This window comes from Triturus cristatus, chromosome 6 (assembly GCF_964204655.1).
Source record: "Triturus cristatus chromosome 6, aTriCri1.1, whole genome shotgun sequence".
In the NCBI taxonomy this organism is placed as follows: Eukaryota; Metazoa; Chordata; class Amphibia; order Caudata; family Salamandridae; genus Triturus; species Triturus cristatus.
In genome coordinates, this window is record NC_140589.1 from 1,277,955,744 (window position 1) to 1,277,980,152 (window position 24,409).

Sequence of the window (24,409 nt, forward strand, 5' to 3'; positions counted from 1 at the left end):
GCCACATCTTAACAAGAATACATAGAAAATCCCACAAAAGTACAACAACAACAGTAGTATCCACATTCAGTTCAGTTCATTTATGGATTAAGACATTTTGATTAAATACCCTCAGTCATTTTTAGTCCGAACGGCCCTCTAGTATTTCCTAGTCTAACTGCAACCTTTAAAAAGTGTGTTATACATGCAAGGGTCAGTGGGTCCTCAAGCTCTTTGTAAATGTAATAAGGCAACCTTAACTTGTCTAAACTTGCCGTCTTTTAATAATCTTACTAGATAGCGACGCCTGGGGAAAGAATAAAATGGGCATAATATTACAAAAGGAAGGGTATCCTGCGGAGATTTATTATCGCAGCCGCAGGTACCCTTCTGCTCAACAGTGGCGGTAAAACCAGAAGAGACCGCTAGTAGATGATGTATAAGATTGAGCCTAAAATGGGTAAACAGGAACCTATTTTGTGCATTGTGCATAAGAGTAAGATATGGTTCCATGCCATCTATTTTTTTTACCATGCTATAAGCACAGACTATGGGCTTCCTACCTTCAATGTGGGCTCTGGACTCAACAGCTTTTGCCAGAAGCAAACTCTTAATTCTATTCTTATCTTGAGGAACAATTATAGTAGGGTTGGTGAACAGATCTATACATTCTATTCCCTCCAGAGTGGTTTTTACGTATTTAAACCACGGGATACACATCCCCTTATCCCTACTAGTGCAGTCTCTGATGATTTGCCTGCTCAGATCTGCATGAGTGTTGGACCAGATACTGAGCCAAGCCATAATGGGTCTGGCCTTGATCAGGTCCTTGATGTATGACCTCCCTAGTTCAGCATGAATGATATAGGCCGGGGAACTTTGAGGGGTTTTGAGTATCTTTCTCAGAAATTTATTTTCCTCGGTCTGTATTTGCCGAGTCCCGGCAAAGCCCCAGACTTCTGCTCCATACATTACTTTGGAGCAGCAAATAGAGCCATACAGGTGCATAACCTGTTCTGGTGACCACCAACCCAGCCTTCGTCCATAGTTTATTATAGCCCCTGATGACGAGACCAATTTTGTGCTCCGTTCTTCGATTAAAAATTTAAAATTTAAAAGCCCATCAAATAAAAGACCCAGGTAAGAAAAAGTTTTCACTTGTTCTAATATGTGTGCGCCTATTCTATAGGTGAATTTTTTACAGGGTTTAGTTCCTGCTAGCAAGACATAAGATTTAGATAAGTTGGATGACAGGTCTAATGTATCCATAAAATCAACAAAACCGTCTATTAGACACTGCAGACCTTTCGGAGTTCGTGCCAATAGGACCGCATCATCGGCATATAGCAGCACCGGGATTCAGCGGGGGCCCACCCTTGGAGTGTCTACATTCAACTTGCACAGTGCCTGTTCCAATTCATTAATATACAAAGAGAACAGGAACGGGGCCAATATACAGCCCTGTCTCACTCCACTGGTACAACAAAAAGATGCAGTTGTATCTCCAGCTAAATTAAAACGTACTTTGGCGGAGGTATTCCAATGGAGTGCTCTCATAATGTTTACTAGGCCTGGATCTACTCCTAGTCTGATCATAAGGCCCCATAATTGTTCTCTATTCACGCGATCAAATGCGGCCGAGAGATCCATAAACCCCAAATATACTGCCTGATCACTTGCTATAGTATATTTGGCCACTAATAAATAAAGGTTCAGACACTAGTCTGTTGTTGATCTGCCTGTCCTAAAACCATATTGGAGATCTGAAATTATATGATGTTCTTCAGCCCAATCTAACAAACGGTTTAATATTGCTCTGCCTAGGACTTTTGCCGTCACATCAATTAAAGATATGGGGCGATAGCACTGTGGGTCATCCTTTTTACCTTTTTTTAATATTGGCACTATAGTTGCCGATACCCATGATTGTGGCATGCCTACGGCAATAGCTACATTAATTACACGTGTCAGTATAGGGGCCCAAAATTCTATTTTATATAAAAAAAGGTCTGGAGGGATCCCATCTGGACCTGGTGCCTTATTGCGTGTTAGCCCCTGGATGCCCACTGTGATTTCTCCAAGAGTAAATTCAATCGCTGCCCGCCAAGGGCACATCTCCTCTTCGGCCTGAGAGTTCTCAATTGAATGATTATATAAACTTTTAAAATGGTTAAACCAGCGCTCAGGGGGGATGAATGTGCCAATTACCGGGGCTGCGATATCCTGGAAACAGGGAGTATTTATAGTTTTCCAGAAGGCACTTAAGTCCCTCCTTTCCGCTGCTTCCCTTAAATCTTCCCACGTTTGGAGCTGTAGGGCAAATTTCCTACATTTAATAGCCTTTTTATAGGCAGTCCTACACTGTACTATTCGTGTTTTATCTCTTGGTCTTAGTTTCAGACTTTCTTTAAGGTCTTTCTGCGCCCGTGAACAGTCTTTGTTAAACCATCTCGGCACATTGTTTTGTTTCCAGGGCTGAGCAGATTTTAACAGCCTATCTATTAAACTGGCCATTGTTTCAAATGCTTTAGTCACGGCCGGACCATCTACCAGGGGATCAGTACACACCTCTATCTCTTTTTTCCCTTTCTCAATTAAGGACTTATAAAAGGCATCTCCATCTATTCTAGACCCCCTTAAACGCATCCCCTGATCTATTACCTTTTCTAAGCTACGTTTCTGCGCACTTCTTTTTACTTTATGGGGGGGACCAATTTTTATCCATAATGTGAGCGGATTATGGTCACTAAATATACTCCAGTCAATAGTAGCCCCACTTATCCAATCCCGGAATAGATTGGAAACTAGTATGAAGTCTATAATGGAGCTACACCCTCTCCCCTTAAATGTTGGGGTAACCCCAATACCTTCTTCTAAACCCACCAAATCAAGTGTGTGTTTTAGTGAGTGGGTTTTCATAATTTTCTCTAATTTCCTCCCCTCCTCGGTGTGTTCAAGGTGCAATCCCTTTGTCACAGTGCACCCGGACCAGTCACCCATACTAGGTTTTAGGTTTGGACACAAATGGCAATTTAGATCGCCCACTAGAACTACACATGGAGCCACTGTCGAATTGCTCTGCTCCATCTCAGCAGTCAAATGGTTATATAAATCACGTAATATGGAACCATCCCTGCTCGAAGCTATGGCATTATAAAAGTTAATAAGAATAATGCTTAATCTGTTTACTTGAAGCCTAAAGGCTTGGAAATGGTTCGAGTTCCATTTCAAATTAGTCCATACTCCTTCCACTTGCAGGTCCACGTAAATGATTAGTCCTCCTTTTGCTCTACCTGATACTAATTTCTGTGCGGGGGCGGTAAAGCACCCATAACCTTCTAACTGGAAAGGGTCATGGTCTACCGCCCACGTTTCCTGTAGGCAAATGACATGAAACCTGGTTATATATTCCCTCCATTCGTGGTTATCAAACTTGGAGGACAGGCCAGCTTTATTCCAGGACACTAATCCAATTCCATCTATCAATTGTTTCTCCGTAGGGATGTGATTACTGGGAGGTAGGGTAGAGGGTCAATCTACCCCCTCCAATTCAGAAAGGGAGGTGAAACGGTTGGGGGTGGCAATATTAAACATGGGGCATACCATTGTCCGTGTGTTTATATGTCGTGAACTCATAGGATTTCCTACTAAGATGTAGCAATTTAAGAGATGTTTATCCCATTAGAAAATCATGAAATGAATATTTGTAAATCCATAAGGGACTGGCCTATCTGTAAAACTGGTGCCACTATGAACCACGTCCAGTTTTACTAATGATACCAGAATGTTTAATTGATTGGTTTTTGAATTTGCATTTGGATTCCCCTCCTTTATATCTGTCCTACCTCATGAGCACTTTCTTTTTTCACACTCCCCTTGGAGCAACCACTTTCTCTATTAGGAGCATTTAATATGGTGATCTGTTCTAAAAGTCTCTCAGTTTTCTCTGGTCTATATCATACCCTGTTCTCCTCAGGTTTTGAGCTGATCATGCATCTAAACTGACACATTTTCACTCTGACTCCTGCAGTCCCGCATTTTGGTGGGTCAGCACTGATTACAGCTCAGGCTACTGCTGCCATACCTTTTTGATGGTGCACTGTTCACACACATGTTGTGAATGATAAAGAAGAGACTGCAACATGGTCAATCTCCTTGTGGCTTAATTATATTGAGATTGGATACAGACTGTCATGTAGCAGATCCTATAGGCTGGCACACTGTGTGTTTGAGTGTTAGTATGAGTTACTGTGATACGTTTGGCTGGCTGTCACTCTTAGGTCTTGAGATGATCAGTGCTGCCTTCTTTAATAGGCACCTACTCTGAAATTGATTCTGGGCTTAACTTCACCTCAGAGAGCTACTTTGAAGGTACTGGCGAGCTACCAGTGGCTCCCGAGCTACTCGTTGGAGACCCCTGGACTAGAAGTACTGCCTTTGCCTTTGCATCTTATGAGAGTGACAGTGCATTCTAAACCAGAGTTGTCCCATGGCTTCTGGCCACTCCCTTGAAGATTGCAGGCCACCTGCCTGCAATCCTATTGTTAAATACAATGAACTTTTTGTTCATTATACTAAACTGAAGGAAACTAACAACTGTGTCACATTTCCTACGTCACTAGATTCTGCGGGAATTAAGTCATAATAACCTGCAGAACATTGATTTAAGCCTAAATCCCATCAGTGACAGCTACAGATGAAAGGCGGACGTCTTGGCCCTACCATCCCAGCACCCAGAAAGTAGCAAGGCTGGACAGCGATCGCCAGCGCGCCATCAATGGTATCTCCAAAGCATCGTACTTGCTCCATCAGACGGCGTTGGACATCACAAAACCAGAGTTTCAGTGTAAAAGAGCGAAAGAGAAGGATCCCTGTTGTTGATGGCAGGGCTGGTTTGAGGCTTCAGTTTTCTACCTGTCATGTGCTGGTAACCTCTGACAGTGTGCAGTCCCTTGAGCCCCTTGGCCTGAGTTTTGGCAAACCCCCCTCTTTTCTTTGCTTCAACGGAAGGGCAGTGCACTGGAGGATCTAAGCCACTACATGATGAACGGAAAATTAAATGAAAGAGCAGCCCAGACATCCTCTGACACTGAATAGCGAGTGTTGGAGCCTGAAAGTGTTGCTGAGCGTGAAAGTCTGTTGCTCTTTCTGATTAATAGTACTAGGGTCTGCACGAGATGATCTGTACCCATGACCAACGAAGAGCACAATATCTGTAGTGCCTGCCGCAGAGGAAATATATTGGTGCACTGCCTTGAGACATTGAGACTTTCGAGTGAGCTATGAGTGTTTGCCAGGAGGGCACTCCAACAGATACTAAGAAGCACTATTTTCATGGAAGGCCGAATGAAGAGGCCCAATGCGGAAGAAAACAACAGAAGCAGATTTGATGGACGATAGAAGCCTACCAGAGAGGCTTAGAACGGACTTTGGCATAGTTATGGTTGCACAAGTTGTTCCCGTGCAATTGCATAGAATGGGTGTTAGGAGACTGATTCTTATTGTTTTGCTGGCATTGTTTTAGAATAGTATTCTGTTTAGTAAAAGCAGAATGAAGTCTATCCTCTGTTGAAGAGTATCCCCATTTCACCTGAGAGCATTGATAAGGATCGCCACTGTTTCACCTGAGTATACAATAGTCACTGAAATGCATAAGAGCCCTGAAAAGGTTCGCTAAATAATTTTAGGATTTGCTTTTGCCTAGGATTGTGAAAAAATGATAATCCTGTTTGTAATAATGGTCATTACTTTCTTCTGCTATCTAAATGTTAATTATGACTCAATGCTTTGTTCTCTTTGTATCCCTGTTGATAGCTTACATATACCTGCTTAAATGAAATGTGTAGAATGGAAAATGATCACCTAGCAATGAATTAGGATTTGCCTGAGTAATGGCAAAAGGAGGGTCTGAGGAAATTCGATTTTCGATCTCGCTTATATTCAGCCACCATTTTGTGTCCCACCGCCATTTTGTGTTGCCCTCACTCAGGCAGCACAATGAACGAAGTTTTTCTGCTGATCTCACTGCGACGTGTCAAATTAACCTCCTGCCTCTGTTTACGAGACTGATGTCAGGGACTGGCTGAATCCACTAATCCTCGTCTGGTTTGACTAAACCTTGTCTCAACTGCTCACACCATTCTTTCCTGACTTTATCTTATCTTCTGGCCTTCGCTATTCTCTACTTGTATTCTCTCATTTCACAACTGTCCTCCAAAGCATACAAATGTCCTGCCACCTGCAAGTTGAGTTGTAGACACTACCACTGATTAACTTGTGGGGAGGGGTGACAAAAACAGTTGGAAGAGAGGTTTATTTGGGTTACTTGATATCTTGTTTTTAAACTTTTCTCATTGGTTATATCTTGTTTTCAAACTCTTCTCATTGGATAATCATGTATGTATTGGGAGTGTTCTTGGTGAATATATGCGCTATAAAAGATTGTGCACCACGGAGTAAAGTGGCAGTCTCCTAAGAACATACTGAGTGTACTTCTGGGACAACTGTACTTAGCTGCAGCTAATAAACCTGATCTTCTACGCTCAACAGAGTGTCCTGTGTCTCTGTTCAACAAAGCAGGTGAACTCAGGAGATTAAGGCGTACCCTGTGCCGCCAGGCCCATAAGGCCCTGGTTCTTCAGGAGCAGTGTTTTCAGGGTGTTGCACCGCATATCATCTGTGACATACGGGACAGGGTTTATGCTACAGGAATGGCTCCCAAAAAGGTTTTTTACTAATGTAACGACATTGGTGGGCTATCGGGGCAGATTGCTCCAAAAGGTTCCAACGATGGTGACCCGGTGCCCCATGAGTGAGGTCCATCCCATTTACCATCCTGAAATACCAGAACTGTGCGACTACACGAATGCTGTAATTAGGCCACGAGTCAACGCTCGGTTTCAGGAACAGTGGATCTCTACTCCTTGGAAGAGGAGTGAAGTAATATCCCTTAAAGGTCAATTGCCGGACCCTCGTAAGAACCCGACTGCATACTCCAAAGAGTTGACAGAGGCAGCCTCCTCCACGGTGATGACGTTAGCTGATATTGAGTTGTTCTTTGGCCTGTTTTTACCAGTGGATATATGGAGGCAAGTGCATAATCAGGATCATGTAGTGGAATTGGGAGGAACATGGGATCAGATCAGGGCGTGGGATAAGGAACGCAAGCCCGGCGAGAAGCCGAAGGCGGAGTTATTGGCTTTGCAGGGTCGCATTATCACTTTTATGCATTCCCTTATCCTGCCGAGACGGGTGGATTGGGACAAGTTGACTGCATGTCGTCAGAAGAAGGATGAGAGTGTGTCTGATTTCTTTACTAGGTTTGAAGGGATGTTTCTCGACTTTAATGGTCAGGACCTGTCGTTGGAAGGTGGTGTCCGGTTGTTTGTCAGCAGGTTCGTTAATAACTTGCTTCCTGAGATTGCAACTAGGTTGCAGGCTTCAGAAAGTACTTGGAGCACCTCCTCCCCATCAGTAATACTGAGTATGGCACAGTACTACAAGCATAGAGTGAATGAAGAGGAGAAAGTGAGGAAAAAGTCAAAAGAGTTGAAAACAAGGGTGTTGATGCAGCTAGTTGTGAGGGGAAATGGAAGAGGGAGAGGTTCGTGTTTGGCCCAGCGATTACCCCGGTCTAACGGGGTGATACGTTGAGCGTACCCATTAGGCTCAACCAATGTGCATATTGCAAGCAGGAGGGATATTGGCGGAATGAGTGTCCTAGTTATTGCAGAAATCTGAGGCCCCGAGAGGTTGGGGTTTTAGAGGACGTGGAAGAGGAGGAGGAGGCATGGTGGAGATGCAGTCAGAGAACACAACGTCTAATCGACAGACTGGGAACTTTTTTGACAACCCCCGAGGGCGGCAGTACTACCAGGTGACTATGACATGGACGAAGTGACGGCGATGTCTCACAGCTAGGGTAGCCGGGGACAGGGCAAGGGACCAGTTCTCGTAGCTGTAGATCAACATGGACCATATGTCACTGCGGATCTGCAAGGCATGGCTAAGACATTTTTGATTGACACAGATGCTATGAATAGCTCTGTGTCTCATTTGCTGGTCCCGGGGCAGGTCTGGCAGGCCAAAATAATGTGTTGGTAGGTTTTTCAGGCATGCCAGTTGTTAGCCCCATTTCCAAACCTCTTGCTTTGACTATTGGCCCCTTAACAGTTGATTCACCATTTTTATTAACGTCAAATTTTGGGGAGAATCTGTTGGGATTAGATTGGTTAAAACTGTGACATGCGACAACTTTGTGTTCTCCAGGAGGCATTTACATGAATATTGGACCACAAGTGGTCCGTGCTAAACAATGCTTCGCAAAGGATGCCCCCCTCCCCGCTGAGTTTAACGATGTACCACGCACATTATGGGCTACGAGAGACACGGATGTGGGGTTACTCCAGATCCCACCAGTCTCTATACAGATCAAAGACAATGCTGTAATGCCACGTATTCCCCAGTACAAGATATCCCAGGCAGTAGAAAAGGCCTTATTGCAAATAATACAGAATTTAATTAAGTCTGGTGTGGTTGAGGCGACAGCGGCGATTTTGTGTAATAGCCCTATTCTCCCTTTTCTTAAATAGATGCCCTTGGATTCTTCTGATGCTCACCCTGATGTTTACTGCTTCGTAATTGAAGTTAACAAAATAGTGGTTCTCCAGTACCCTGTGGTTCCAGACATTACCATGATCTTGACAATGATTCCCCCATCAGCAAAATTATTTTCTGTGATCAACTTGAAGAATGCTTTCTTCAGCATTCCAATCCATGCAGATAGCAAATATCTGTTTGGATTTGCAATAGCCGGAAGGAGCTTTAGATTCTGCCGTGCCCCACAAGGCTATACAGAAAGTCCTAGTATCTATAGCCAAGCTTTGAAAGCTCAATTGGATTCTTTGGAACTTCCCCCTGGTAATGTGTTGTTGCAGTATGTTGACAACCTCCTTGTGGCTTCAGACACTGAAGATGGTTGTAAAGAGGCCACAGTTAAATTACTGTGCATTTGGCACACCATGGACACAAGGTGTCACTTACAAAATGTCAATATTGTCGACAGGAGGTCACCTATTTAGGTCACCTACTGTCGGAGGAGGGTCGCAGACTAACACCTGAACACATAGCTGCTATTACTAATATGCCAGTTCCTAAGACCCAACGCAAGGTGCTTGCTTTTATAGGCATAACTTTGTATTGTCGTCACTGGATCCCTAATTATTCCTTATTAACAAAACCCCTCCTTTACCTGACCACCAAGGAAGTGCATGAACCCTTGTCTTGGACATCTGCATGCCAACACGCTTTTGAGCAATTAAAGGTTGCGCTTTGCTCTGCTCATGTGCTTGGTACTCCTGATTACCAGAAGACTGTTGTGCTCTATGTACACAAGGCGGATGGTTGCATGCTTTCTGTTCTAACACAGGGTTTCATGGTAAGCATTGACCCTGCGCTCTTTACTCTGCTATTCTTGATAACGTCGCCAGAGCTCGCCCGAGCTGCCTTAGAGCTGCCACGGCGGCGACAGTTTCTATCAGACAATCGGCAGGGCTCGTCCTTGATACTGATCTCACAGTAATGGTACCTCATGCTGTGGATACGCTGTTGAATAAGACAAAGATGCAGCACCTTACTAGTGCGCGTCTGACTGGATATGAATTAACCTTGTTTGCTCCGTACATTACCATCAAACGATGTGCTACTCTGAACCCAGCCACGTTACTACCGCTCCCTTCAGAAGAAAAGGACAATGATGTCCATGATTGTTTATTTCACCTGAGGAAGAAATGAAAGGACGGGTAGACCTGACTGAGGTTCCCTTTCCTGACCCCTAAGGGGAACTATATGTCGATGGCTCTTTTTTCAAACTACCAGATGGCACTATCACTGTAGCTTATGCAATCACAATGTTACACACTATAGTTGAGACATCCCGTATCCCATACCAATCGGCCCAAGCTGCAGAGTTGGTTGCCCTCTTAGAGCTTGTGAGTTGAGTGAGGGGCTGACTGTCAATGTCTACACCGACAGCAAGTATGCCTTTGGGGTGGCCCATAATTTCGGACGCCTCTGGGCGTAGAGAGGGTTCTTGACCTCGCACGGGTAGCGAATACAGCATGGTTTATTAATACATAGACTGTTGTCAGCATTGACAGTTCTTGATAAGTTGGCAATAATAAAATGTAGCGCTCAAAAAGCAGTAACAGATGACGTTGGAAGGGGAAATGCGTTTGCAGATCAGACAGCTAAGGAGACAGCTAGATTGAAGGTGAAAAAGATGTTCGTGGCAGGTCCCACTAGGTGGGTCCCAGACAATGGAATGTTCGAGGACACATTACAAAATGTCAGAGAAATACAGAGTGAGGTGACCTTAGATAAACTGGCAAAATGGGAGGAGAATACACAGCGTTTGGACGAGGATGGGTGCTGGACTGACCTGTCTGGGAAACAGAGATGGTTGCTGCCTAATGCCTACATGCTCCCTGTTGTTACCATGGCCCACGGCCCAGCACACATTAGTGCCAAAGGAATATGTAAGCTACTGGACCCAGTATGGTAGAACGATAAGGAGATAAGAGATAGGGTAGCCACACATCTAGTGAAGCACTGTATTATTTGAATGAAACATAATCCAGGGAAAGGCACTCCTACACCCGAAGGTAACTTTGCACCGCCTTCCTTCCCTTTCGAGGTCCTCCAGATGAATTTCATCGAAATGGAGTGAGTGAACAATTTGAAGTGTGTGCTCGTTGTGATTTGTGCATTCAGTAAATGGATTGAAGCTTATCCAACTAAAGAGAATACGGCTGTAGCGAAGGCGAAGGCACTCTTAAAAGAGTTCTTCCTGCGCTTCGAATTGCCACGTTTGATTTGGAGTGACAACAGAAGTCGCTTCAATTCAAAGGTTATCAAATTAGTGTGTGAGGGTCTGCACATTAAACAGCAGTTCCATGCATCTAACCACCCCCAGTCACCAGGTCTTGTGGAAAAATACAACGGGACTCTCAAACTGAAATTAGCAAAGATTCAAGAAAGTACAGGTTTGCGATGGCCCGATGCTCCACCTTTGGCTTTGTTATCTACCAGAGCGACAGCACATTCTAGAACAGGGTTGTCCCCGTGCGAAGTAGTCTTCGGATGCCCCGCAAATGTCTGGGGCGTTCCAAGACCCAAGCGCTTCTCCGAGATAGAGTACCCCTTGCTTGTGGACTATCTGTATGAGTTAACTAAAGATCTTCATTCTATCCACCATCAAATTTATGACACGCTGCAATCAATACCAGAGGGTTCAGGGCATCAGCTGCAGCCCGGAGAGTACGTCTTGGTGAAGAATTTCTAGCGAAGGAGCTGCTTGGAGCCTCGTTGGAAGGGACCACTGTTGGCCCTCCTCGCAACGTGCACCACAGTGAAGGCAAAAAGCACTGGGTGCACGGAACGCACATCAAGAGGATCCCTCTCCCACTTCCGTATGAACGGTGGGTCCTCAACAGCACTGCTGACCAGGAAGGGGAGTGAGTGTCCCATTTTATTCCCTTCTCTAATGCCCGATTGAGGTGGGTGCAGACGGACGAAGAAATCCATGCTGCCTTGCTTGAGGCAGTCCCCCAGAGAACACGGCTGCCCCGAATACTCCCGCTTCTGGTGCACAAGAATCTGAGTCTGAATGTCCACCTGACTCTGAGTTTCACCCCCTTTTTGTTGATGAAACACTGCCTGGAGCCACCAGGTATAACCTGCACCCTCGACGAAGGGACAGTGCATCAGAGGGACAGTCTAGGAGTTAGGGAAGGACTTGAGACCAGGTTGTAGGTACCCTGTCTAAAGTACCAGTGATAAGAATAGGGAACAGAGATTGGTGCACTGTCCTGGACACTGGCCAGGATTAGCTGAGGGTGTCTTCCCAGGAGGGAGGTTGCCCCATCCTGAAAGAAGAGGATTTGTTTTCCAGCAAGGGCTGCGATCACGCAGCTTCCCCGTGGGAGTGCTTCATAGCACCGTCCTTGATGAGCAATATTAGTCTGCCAGCGAGGCTCTAGAAGGACACTGGGTGACTTGTGCCCCTCTGGTTGGTTGTATTTTTGTGGTTCCAATTCTTAAGGTTTATTTTTATGTACCCATTTGGCTATGCAGCCATGAAGGAGGAACAGCCCCTGGTGGCCCCACCATTACAACAGAATAGTCCTGTTTGGTCTCGTTGGTCCACCGGGAGTAGACAAACACACTTCTCCATCCAATATCTACATGTCATGGGACAGGGCAGACACCTCACGCGGTGGATTACGGCCTTACTTAGGCAACATGCAGCAATCAGCCTGGACCCCCTCCGGCACAAATGGGAACACGATCTAGGCCGTCCACTCTCAAGCACAGAATGGGCGCAGGTGCTGGCCAGTCCAGTGAACATTCCCAGAAACATGAAATTCAGGCAAATACAATACTACATCACTCAGAGAGTGTATTTCACACCTGCCAAAATCAACTGATATTTCAACCAGCCTTACTCTGCCTGCCCCAGATGCACCACCCTAGATGCTGACCTCATACACATGCTCTGGAGCTGAACCAGCTTCAGCGTATACTGGAGGGAAGTGGCAGATACACTCCACACTTGCACTGAACGCTACGTACCCTTTGACTGGTTGACATACCTGTTACACAAATTCCGCAGAACCCGAAACACCAAGGTAGCTCCAGATTCCTAGAACTAGGCATAGTGGCAGCCAAGAGAATAATTACCAAGAGTTGGGAGTTGCACAAACCCCCACGTATACAGGCGTGGCGACACTCCGCCCTTTCATGGGCCAAAGCGGAGAGCATAGCAATCCGGTGCTAAGAAACCATGGAACTAATAAAAGTCCCAGTCTCTGCAAACTGAAACACAATGCTGGCGGCACTGCAGCAAGGTGCAGGTGTAACAGATCCGACCTCATGAGCGACCACTTTGGTAGAATGACACCATGAGCACGAGTCGTAATCCAAGTCCAACCTGCGACACTCCACCAGATGTCATGTGAAACACAAGCACACTCAAACATGTGATTCCGCAAAGGGCCACACGACAGGGCAGCAAGTGTGGGTAGAGTAGAAGAACCCACCAAGGGAGGTGGATGGGATTCTACAATTTAACTCATAGTTTTACGTTCTTGTTTCCAAGTTGTCAGCTGTGCTACTCAGCCATTGTCGCTCAAGCACTGCTAGTTGCTGCATGTTACTCATCATGCAAATCAGCACACAGTAGTCCAGTGATTCCTCACACATGCTCAAACAGACATGGTGAGCTACAGCATGTGAAGTCCCGGAGTGTTACCACTCAGTAGCACCTGCTATACGAGCAACTGTGACACTGTAATCTCTAAAACATATGTGATGTAACAAAAATGATGCTGCCGCAAACCAATGTACGCTGTGCCAACTGTTGTTGTTAAAGATTAACCCTGGGCGTAGTTCTCGAAGTAGCACTTCGCGAAGCTACGCAAAGTGCAGTTCGCACTACCGAGCTAAGCGTAGCACTTCGCGAACTGCGTAGTACCTTGTTCGCACTGTGCCAGATGTCGTTTTCAATGATTGCACAGTGCGGACAAGCAACCGGCACGGTGCAATCATTGAAAATGGCATCTTGCACAGTGCGAGCTGTAGTTTTCTGCTGCTCGATTAGATCTTTACTCGAGCTGCAGCTTTCTCAACGCGAACTGGTAGTTTCTCATCGCGAGCGGTCGCGAGCATACGCGACCACTCGCAATGAGAAACCTGACCTCCTCGCGTTGGGAATCTCGCCGGGAGGTTTATTTTCCATGCTCGCGATCGCCAACTTGATGTTGCTGATCGCGAACAAGGAAAAAGTCTCGCCGGGATGTCATTTTGCTTGCTCGCGGTCGCCAACTTGACGTTGAGGACCGCGAGCAAGCAAAAAATGACCGCAGCACTACGCAACACTACGCTACGCGTGTTCGCACTGTGCTACGTGCAGTTCGCAACTGCGAAGTAGCGTGAACTTCGCAAACTACGCGAGCGTAGCATAGTGCTTTGCCCAGGCTTATTAACCTCTTCGGTGCCCATGACGAGCTGGACTCGTCATGGGCCGCGGTTGCGCTGTGCCCATGACGAGTCCAGCTCGTCATAAACCCCGCCCGCTAATGTAACGGCCGGCACAGGGCGGGGAAAGGGGCGGGCACTGAAGGGGTTAAAGATGGAAAAATCAATAAAATATATTTTAAAAAAAATAATATATATATATATATATATATATATATATATATATATATATATATATATATATATATATATATATATATATATATTTATATATATATGGTAGCCTCACTCTAACTGACACTCACTACCTGTGTGTAACCCAAATTAAGAAAATATATGTTTTTAATGCATTTCACGCCCAAGTCCCCTAGGGTAAAAAAGTAAACAAAAAATTACTTTCAAGTTATTTTATCGGCATCTGCGTTAAAGAAATGTTTCTCACATTCAAATATTGTTGCAGCACATCAATCATGTTGTTTCAGTGCTCGCGCCAGATTGTTTCCTGAAATTACATCTTGATTATGCGGAGAAGCATAATGGCACAATCTCTTGCTTTACGAGTGATTTTCACAGTGTGTGTTTTCAAAGATTATGCCTCATTATCCTGAAAATTAAAATGTGATAATTTCAGCTAATAATGGATTTTTTAGGCAACATGAAATTCCTTGATGTTTTACTCTGTGTCACTGAAGTGTGGCCTACAAGCTCACACACCCTTTTAAAAGTTCTGTGCTGTGTACTTAGCTCACCCTTGGCCTACATCAGGTAGATGTGGAGTGCTGCACAGTTCAGGAGTAGTGACTCTGCGTTGTTTGTATGTGTGCCTGAGAAGTGTGGTACAAGTATGGAGCAGTACTGTATAGTAAATTTGCGGTTAGTACATGTACTGGTTGTATGTATGTGTGAGAGGAATACCTTACATGAGAGATGTAGTGCTGTGCAGTGCGTGTGCAGGGACCACATGTGATGGGCGTATGTGTGCCTGCATGAATTACAATAAATGAAGGATGAAAAGTTGGGCAACATGCACATAGCAAGTGTGTGTGCTGGCAGTATGTCTTTTTAAATATAAGCACCCCCTGGTTGAATATAGGAAAGCTTCAGTATGGAACAGTGCGTGCAGACTGAGTATGTGTACTGAATGCATGTGTACATGTGAGAGTACAATGCATAGAGGTATTAGTGCTGAACGGAAAGTGTGCTATGAATGTACACTAAGAGGTCCATTGTATGGAGCTCCCTGGATTCCATTTTGGGAAGCACATTACTACCTGGTAAAGAAATGAGGATGAGAGGAGTCCCCAAAACAGATTTGTGTATTGCTGCATTGCTGTGAGCTGGGTGGGGACACACTGGAGGGTAAAAGGAAGAGACTCCCTTTACATCTCCAAAGAATTATCTTTGATTCATTGATAGATCACAGGGAAGGGGCCTGGGCACATCTCAGGAAGAGAGAAGGGGCTGGTAATAGAATGATAAAGAGTAGAACAGGGAGTCTGGAATTAACCTTTTGATGCACATGTCAAAGTGGCTTACATCCAGGTGTGAACTCTTGTCACTCCACTGAATTGAGTTGTGGACAACACATTTCAGAGTAGTGCCTGCTGTGACAGACCTCTTTAATGAAAAAAGATGAAAAGGAGAAGTTCCCACTTCAAAAAAAGCAGAACCCAAAGATAAAACTTCAAAGACCCAAAATTACATTTGGTGTTTTGAAAAGGATTATAAGAAGGGAGATTGGGTCCTGAAAATGTGTCATCTGCCAAGCAGCCAGACGGTCTGTGTGAGATGAGGAAGCACTGCCAGACTTATGCCTGTGACTAGGACTGACTGCCAAGGCTGGCTAGTCTACCTGCTGATTGAGGGGACATCACCCAGGGACACCAAGACCACCTGCCCTGGAGCCTAGAGCGCCAGTGCCTGCCTACTTTCCAGGACCAGTGTGCCCTGTGAGGAAGAAGAGAGCATTGTGGGAGCAAGACCTAGTGGGGAGCCATACCATGAGGACTCGCTTTCCAGAGTGTGAGGATTGGGTTGTGAACTGATCAGGATGTAGATTGTGTGCAATTCTGTTTACAGCAACCCCCGTGTGCCAGGAGAGAGCTCCGGTTGACTGTTCCAAGTATCAAGCGCCCACATGGCCTCGTTGCGGTGATCCCACATGCCAGAGGGGGCCAACGGTGAATAATCTGTATGACCAGTGTTCCAGGACTTGTAATGCCTGAGTAGTGACCTCATATGTCACTAGGGTCTGCTGTGGCACGAGTGATTGCACTTGATGAGTCTAGGTTGCGTCCAGAAGGTCTTGCGGCAACCCCAGAATGTAAGCGGGGCTGCCGGAACTAAATCAGCAAAGACTGAAGAGAGGCTGTATCCAGTGGGTCTAGCTGTTCTGAAGGATCTCCCTTGAGTGACTTTCCTGACCCAGAAGGACACAGATGAGGACGACTCACCCTCGCAGGACTACAGTCAGAAGCCGAACCACAGAATTTCCCCCACCGGTGAGAACTTGACTTACTGCATCTCAAATGAGCTGGAAACTGCCCCGATCACTTGGGCGAGAGGGATCACCATTTTGGAGAGAGAGCCTGCGCCTGCCCGATGTTACCACGTGTACAGCAAGCATTATGACTTCTCCGAGCAGGGTTGGATCTCGCGAGCACCCGTGCAAAGGGAACCGGCTGTGACGCCAAGTGCTGCTGTCCTGGAAGAGTGGTAAGGCTTGAACTAGGACCTTTAGAGCACTGGGGGACTCACTGCTGAAGGTGCTGCTGCACCATGCACAATTTTGACTGAAATTCTGAAGAGTCAAAAGTTAACCCTTTTTTGCGGTCTAATAAATTGCATTCCCTGGATACGGCCATCGGTGGATGGGGAATAACACCAAACAAACAAAGGAGATAGGACATGAATTTGCCTGACAACTAGTAGAGCCCTGACCTCAAGGAAGATTGTGTGTGTAGAGTTAGAAATAGAATACTACTTTTTTTTAATATAAAAACAAGTATCTGGCTGGACATTGATAGTAACGCGATGCATCTTTTTGCTTGATGACCTCCACAGTTTTGGACTGATGCTGCAGTTTTTTCAAACCCGAGAGTGCACAGAGGCCTGCTAACCAGACCTGATTGTGCTACTCTGTGTGACACAAAGTACTAAATAGCTTTCAGCCTGTCACTGCAGCCTGGAAGAGTTTTAAAAGTACTAGTTTGACTTATTTAATCCAATTTCACAGTCCCCACTTCCTTTAACGATATATGTAAGTCTCCCCTAAGGAAAGCCTGCACACCCTAAGGCAGGGAGCTGTATATTATTAAGTAGGACATGTACTTTAAACATGTCCTAAGAGCAAAACTTCAGAATTGTAATGTTTGATGTGGAAAGGTTAGTAGCCCCATTAGCTAACACGGAGTAACTGGCTGACCTCTCAATCCGGCTAACTTCCGAATTAGACTACTAAACGGGGTAATTATAGGTATCAAATTAATCTTTGCATTAAACCCAACTTGATGTCCAAGTCAAATTGTATTTCAGTTTTCAGAAAAGGCAACTTTTCGAAGGTTTTCACTCTGTAGCCCAGTTTGTCTAGTGGTCTTGCATGATTGCTGGCCACCATACAGGCTTCGGCCCTCCTGGGGAGTAGAGTAAACGACTTCCAGGGTCAGGAAAAATAGTTGCCTGCAGCAGAGGGAGGTGTAACCTCCCCTTGCAGGAAACCACTTAGGGTGTTGACCCAAAAGGTGAGCTTCAAAGGTGATGCCTTCTTTGTTGGGCAAATCACAATCACACTCCTGAAGGGCTGCCCCTTTGTTCAGGTAGACAGGTTGGCGGCAGGAACAAAGAGGGGAGAGCAATGCCAAATGTGGTTTTCTCGTTGGTGTATAGCCCACAAGTAGCCACACCACTAGGGTGGTCTACCAAGCTCCTCACATCCAAGAAAGGAGTCAGTAATCTTGGGAGTTGGCAGTTAAGTGCATTCCGGGATGGCTAGATGCCACACATAGCTACAAGTTATCACAGGGCTGGAGGGATCCTGGGAGTCTATTGGCTAGTGACCGAATGTCCCCACAGGGCACTTTCTGGGCATAAATATGACACCCGTGGGACTCTGAACCTAAGATCATGACAGAACTGGAGAAAGGAATATCCTACTGAACCCTGTACTGGCAAGAGAGGCTGCATTGTCTGCTGGACGGCACCTGTCACACCTCCAGTTTGCAAAAAGAGGATTGTCCCTGTGGCTCCTGGCTTTTGGTAAAGTGGCCCGAGCCCCAGACCAAGGACGTGACTGCAATGGTCCATCAGCTGACCTCAGGGAACCACCACCAGGGCCATAAAAGCTGAAGAAGCCCACTCCGGCAAGCTAGTAGCTACATTCTTTGAATCACTGCTGACTGCCACTGGGCCACACAAGAGACTGCTCCTCAATGGCCAAAAGTTGCACCAGTTTTTGCTGAACATAGGACTGTCATTTGAGTCCAGATGCTTGCCAAAGATGGGCACCGTACATCACTAAAGGATGCCACTGGACCCACTGTATACTGAGATAGGTAGCCCAGCCACAGCTGGCCTTCAACTGGCTCAAAGAGGACTTTGAGGGACACCGACCCTTGTAGCTAAAGTCACCCTACATTACCTATCGACTGAGGAATAGCCGCAAGGACACCCCCATCAACCGCATAGCACCCAGAGTATCTTTGAGCATCCTACACCTGCAGTATCAGGACCACTCCATTGAAGTATATTGGCAGGGAGAGAACCCTGTTGCCATTGAGATGGAAAACCCTCTTTGCCAATATATAAATCAGGCCCTACATCTCTAGAACCCTCCGGTGGATTTTGCTTATCTTGGTGTCTAAAAGTTCATAAAAATATAATCAATTTTTATAAATTGGTGTTGTATTTCTTTGTGTTGTGTGACTTTCTTATTGTATTATTCGGTAAATCTAAATACTTTATGCTAGTTCCTTTGCTTAAGCCTTGTTGCATGATGCTGCTTTGTTAAACCTTGCTGCTCGAAGCCACAGCTACCTAGGGTTGTGCTTAAAGTTTTGCAAACAAGCTTGACTGGGCCCAAGACAGTTGTGTGACTGTATTACAGAGTAAGGTCGCACAACCATTCAATATAATACACCACAATCCTCACATTGATTCATTGTTCGTACTGTCTGCACTTTGAGTTATGAGTCACGGTCACTGACCTGTAGCTACACCCCTCCCCCTGAGGGAGACTTGACTGCTCGACCACAGCTACTACTGAGAGTTAAGTGCATAAGGGGTACTTGGTCCAGGTGAGCAGGATCCATAGAGTGTTGGGCCTCGGGATATCATGAGTAAAAAGCCTCAACCACCACAGTTGGGCCCAGTAAACCCTGTGTGACCCGTGGTCCTCTAAAAGGGGTCCTGACACTTTTCATGTAGGCTTCAGATACAAAGGCAGAATTGCCAGTAGTATCTTGGGGGCAGATGTACAACCATTTTTTGTGGTCCCAAACGGGAATTTGGCCGAGTTGTGACAGCAAAAAAGTTCAACCCCATGTACAAACCATAATTTGAGAGTCGCTAAACTATTAGCAACTTGCAAAATATAGTTTGCGACTCACTATTAGGAAGGGGCGTGCCAAGGGTGCCCTTCCTAATAGCGAGTGCAAATGACAAGTACCATTGTTTTGCAACCACATTTGCAGTCTCAAACCACTCGCAGTTTACCACCCTTTTCAAAAGGGTGGTAAACCATTTGCAAATAGGAAGGGGTCACCGGGGGATCCCTTCCCCTTTATGAATCGGTGCGAAAACTATTTTTAATAGCAGGTAGTGGTACCAGCGACCACTGCCTGCCCTTACAAAATGAAACTGAATGGCAAACAGTATCTGAGACACGGTTGTACATTCATTTTTGCGAGTTATAAATCGCGAGTCGCAATTTGACTCAATTTCCGACTCACAAAAATGAATGGTTGTACATCTGGCCCTTTGTGCCTTAGAGTCTAGGGGCCCGATTCACAGAACAAACTTAAGACTAAATCCTAAACTTAGTACCATTCTGGTATTCACAGAATGCACCTAGTACTTCTGGTATTCACAGAATGAACTTACTACTTTTGCTATTCACAGAATGAACTTAGTACTTTTGCTATTCACAGAATGGATTTACGACTACTAAACTTACGTCCGCACTCGGGCCGGAAATTCCGGCCCGGAGGCGGAGCTTCCGGCCCGGAGGTGGAGATTTCGGCCATGGCTAAATCGGCCGGAATCCCCACCTCCGGGGTGGAAGCTCCGCCTCCGGCCCAGAAGCCCCGCCTCCGGCCCAGAAGCCCCGCCTCCGGGCTGGAAGCCCCGCCTCCGGGCCGGAAGCTCCGCCTCCGGGCCGGAAGCTCCACCTCCGGGCCGGAATTTCCGGCCGAGTGCGGACGTAAGTTTAGTAGTCGTAAATCCATTCTGTGAATAGCAAAAGTACTAAGTTCATTCTGTGAATAGCAAAAGTAGTAAGTTCATTCTGTGAATACCAGAAGTACTAGGTGCATTCTGTGAATACCAGAATGGTACTAAGTTTAGGATTTAGTCTTAAGTTTGTTCTGTGAATCGGGCCCTAGGAGAGTGACTTGTGCATCATTTTATATAAATGTTTATTCCAGTGCTGGGCGCCAAGTCCAAGATAGGGTACCAAATTAAAACAAATGCTTTTATTGTTGTGATGGGGAAGATTGTTGGTTTGTCAGCATATTTTGCAGCCAAACCAAGGACTGGAAAGCATGACATCTTTTCAAACCTTTTATAAACAAATAGGACTTGTCGCTTTGAACACAAAAAACTTTTCGATAATCCAAGTTCTGCACAAAGCCACTGCAACCTCTCAGAAGGTTTGCCACTTCAGTACTGCAGGTCTGTGACCTGTAGGCCACAAGAACCAGGACAGATAATCATCAGATGTTGCATTAGTTGTAACAGAACAGGTTTGCTGGTGCTAGGGGACTACAACCAGAAGCAGGTTCTTCATGGTTGTGGCTTTTTTCCAATTTAATAGGTGTAGCTGCTATCTGGGACCATGGCTCACTAGGAGGACTCTGACTTGGTACTTGCAGCTGGCTATAACTGACTTGCTCCACTCTACAACCAGAGTCAGGTCTCTCATGGAAGCTGTTTGTGACGTGTTGCGGGGATCCTGCTCATGCACAGGACTATGCACAGGAAACCAGGACCTCAGTGAATTGTGGTGTACCAAAAAACTCACCTCAGTACCCAGAACCCCTATCCGACTAGCATCAGTGTCTCATTCGTTCTCCGTATCATCTCGAAGCTACCAATGATTAGACAACCCAGAACAAGCGACTTAGAGTACTCTCAGTAATGGTGGGAATCAGAAACACCTTTTTGTTATTATTCTCATATCAGTCCACAACAAGAGTAATCAGAGACACTGTAAAGTTTAAAATGTTTATTTTCAACTACGTGCTCTAAGTTGCAGTACTTTGGCTAATATAAGCAGGCAAATGATTAAGAACAAAACCATCAGCATTGTTACAATACCATAGAAAATGAAGGGAGAAATCATATTACAAATGATAGTGGAAAACAAGTCCTATAATACTTTGTGAACCACCCTCTCTTCGCTAGTGAACTAGTTTTACAAACTAATAGAAGGTCTGTAGGCTTGAATGGGGAACTCCATACCTCAAAGATCAGCTTAGGTGCATCACATCACAGGATCAGCTCTGCTCTCTGTGTCTGGAAAGGTTTTCTCCAAGTCTCTGAATCAAGCATGCAAATGCAATATTAAAGGCACCCGAGTTTCAGATATTTGCAGCTGTGTGCGTGTTGTGTCTAGAGCGTGGGCTGATCAACCTGAATTCAACAGCATACATTGTTATTTGACATCTAGGGATGGGATGTATGACGTTACAACGCACACTTTTACAACGCATGCACTTACAACGCATTTTTTACAACGCATAATCCATTACAACGCACTACACTTACAACGCATGACACTACAATGCATTTTTAAAAACTACCTTTACAACGCATACCATTACAACGCATAATATTACATTGCATTTAAGGTAAGTATTAGATAGTATAGGGGTGAAAATTACTTTTCTAACTCCAGGGGGTGCAACAGTAGGGTAAATGTTGGATAGTATAGGGGTAAAAGTTACTATTCTAACTCCAGGGGGTGCAACAGCAGGGTAAGTGTTGGATAGTATAGGGGTAAAAATTACTAATCTAACTCCAGGGGGTGCAACAGTAGGGTAAGTGTTGGATAGTATAGGGGTAAAAATTACTATTCTAACTCCAGGGGGTGCAACAGTAGGGTAAGTGTTGGATAGTATAGGGATAAAAATTACTATTCTAACTCCAGGGGGTGCAACAGTAGGGTAAGTGTTGGATAGTATAGGGGTAAAAATTACTATTCTAACTCCAGGGGGTGCAACAGTAGGGTAAGTGTTGGATAGTATAGGGGTAAAAATTACTAATCTAACTCCAGGGGGTGCAACAGTAGGGTAAGTGTTGGATAGTATAGGGGTAAAAATTGCTATTCTAACTCCAGGGGGTGCAACAGTAGGGTAAGTGTTGGATAGTATAGGGGTAAAAATTGCTATTCTAACTCCAGGGGGTGCGACAGTAGGGTAAGTGTTGGATAGTATAGGGGTAAAAATTACTATTCTAACTCCAGGGGGTGCAACAGTAGAGTAAGTGTTGGAAAGTGTAGTGTAATATTATGCGTTGTAATGGTAGGCGTTGTAATGGAATGCGTTGTAAAGGTAGTTTTTAAAAATGCGTTGTAGTGTCATGCGTTGTAAGTGTAGTGCGTTGAAATGGATTATGCGTTGTAAAAAATGCGTTGTAAGTGTAGTGCGTTGTAACAGTTGCGTTGTAAAGGTTGTTCCCCCTAGGGATGTGAACAACAGACCGTTCTCATGTGAAGAAAAAGTAAGCAAGCAGTTTTAGTTGTAATAACAGCTACCTGCAGTGTCGTGTGCCAAAGCAGCAAAGTGGCAAGATGGCGCTTTACATCTAAAGCGCTTATGCTAACATAGCAATGTGTGCACATAGAACCCCGTCCTCACTACACCCTCCCTTGATCGGACCACGAACAAAATAGGGAATCAATGTAGGAACGCAGAGTTCAAGTTTGAGTGAGACAGAACCAAGGACCTATATTGCCAATCCATATAATTGGTAGTGAAAGTTCGAAAACATCGTTGGGAAAAGAAAAAAATTAAAACTTCTCTCAGGGGCGGTATACAGCCCAATGCGTAGCAAAAAAAAAACCGTACAAAATATCCGGATTAAGACGAACGGAAGATGGATAACTGCCAATTTAATCCATCAACGTGTAGGCACAATATGTTGCAACTGCCTCCAAGAGGAAGTCATTGTAATGGTCAGTAAATGAGTCTGCCATCCAGTCAGGTAAAGTAAATGAGCATACATGTTCTTCAATAACTGGAGCCTCTAGCACAATCAGAGGACAACTTGTATGTTCTTCAAGATAACTTCTCGCCAAGAAGTCATATGCTGCCGCATATATATCCCAATTCCCTAGGACTCCATGTGCTGCTCCACAGGACATAATCCCAATGCCAGAACAGCCCAACTCATGAGCCACTAAGGGACTCATTAGTCGATCAAAATCCGGGGCAGGAGACGCCATGTTCGACAGACACAAATCCAGAGCCCATTCGAATGGACAATCTAGGCAATGGAAAACAGATTGCACGCAAGTAAAGTAAGAGACCCGTAAGGATAATCCATAGGCTACGCTTAAAGTGGCCAGTGGTAATGCTTCATAGTAATCAAGCATCCGGTTGCGCAGTTGAAGCAGCCGGAGCGGGTTGTCGTATGATACAGATCGTGCAGCCATTGCGGAGCAAGCAAACCAACAGGAGCACACCAACAGTCAGGGCGAGATGGACTGATACCCTGCCGAAGACGCTGGAAAACATAGAATGAAAAAATGCCGGTATCTCACCAAATATTGTTTGGAAGGAGGTCACGAGGCCGGAGCCCACAACTTTGAAAAAATGCACCAAGCCAGTTGTTGATGAGGCATTGAATATAGTATGAATCAGAGCACCTAAATGAAGGGGGAGATCAGTATTTAAAAGTGCATGCACCTCGGTTGCGGGTTTTTTCCACGTGAAGGACAAATGTTTCACGGGAGGAAGTCAGGGGGACTTCTTTTTGAGACAATAGAGCCCTTATTCTGCTCATCTTGTTGAACTCCGCTTTCAAGGTTGGGAATGAAGGCCAGATGGATAGATCCAGTCTCCCATGCGGGGGTGGGAAAAGGACATTTTTACAACAGACTACGCGTTGTGAGAGAGTTACAATGTACGGAAACCCCACTAGCATCCTGCAGCATGCCTCATTATTTAAAAGCAAATAACTT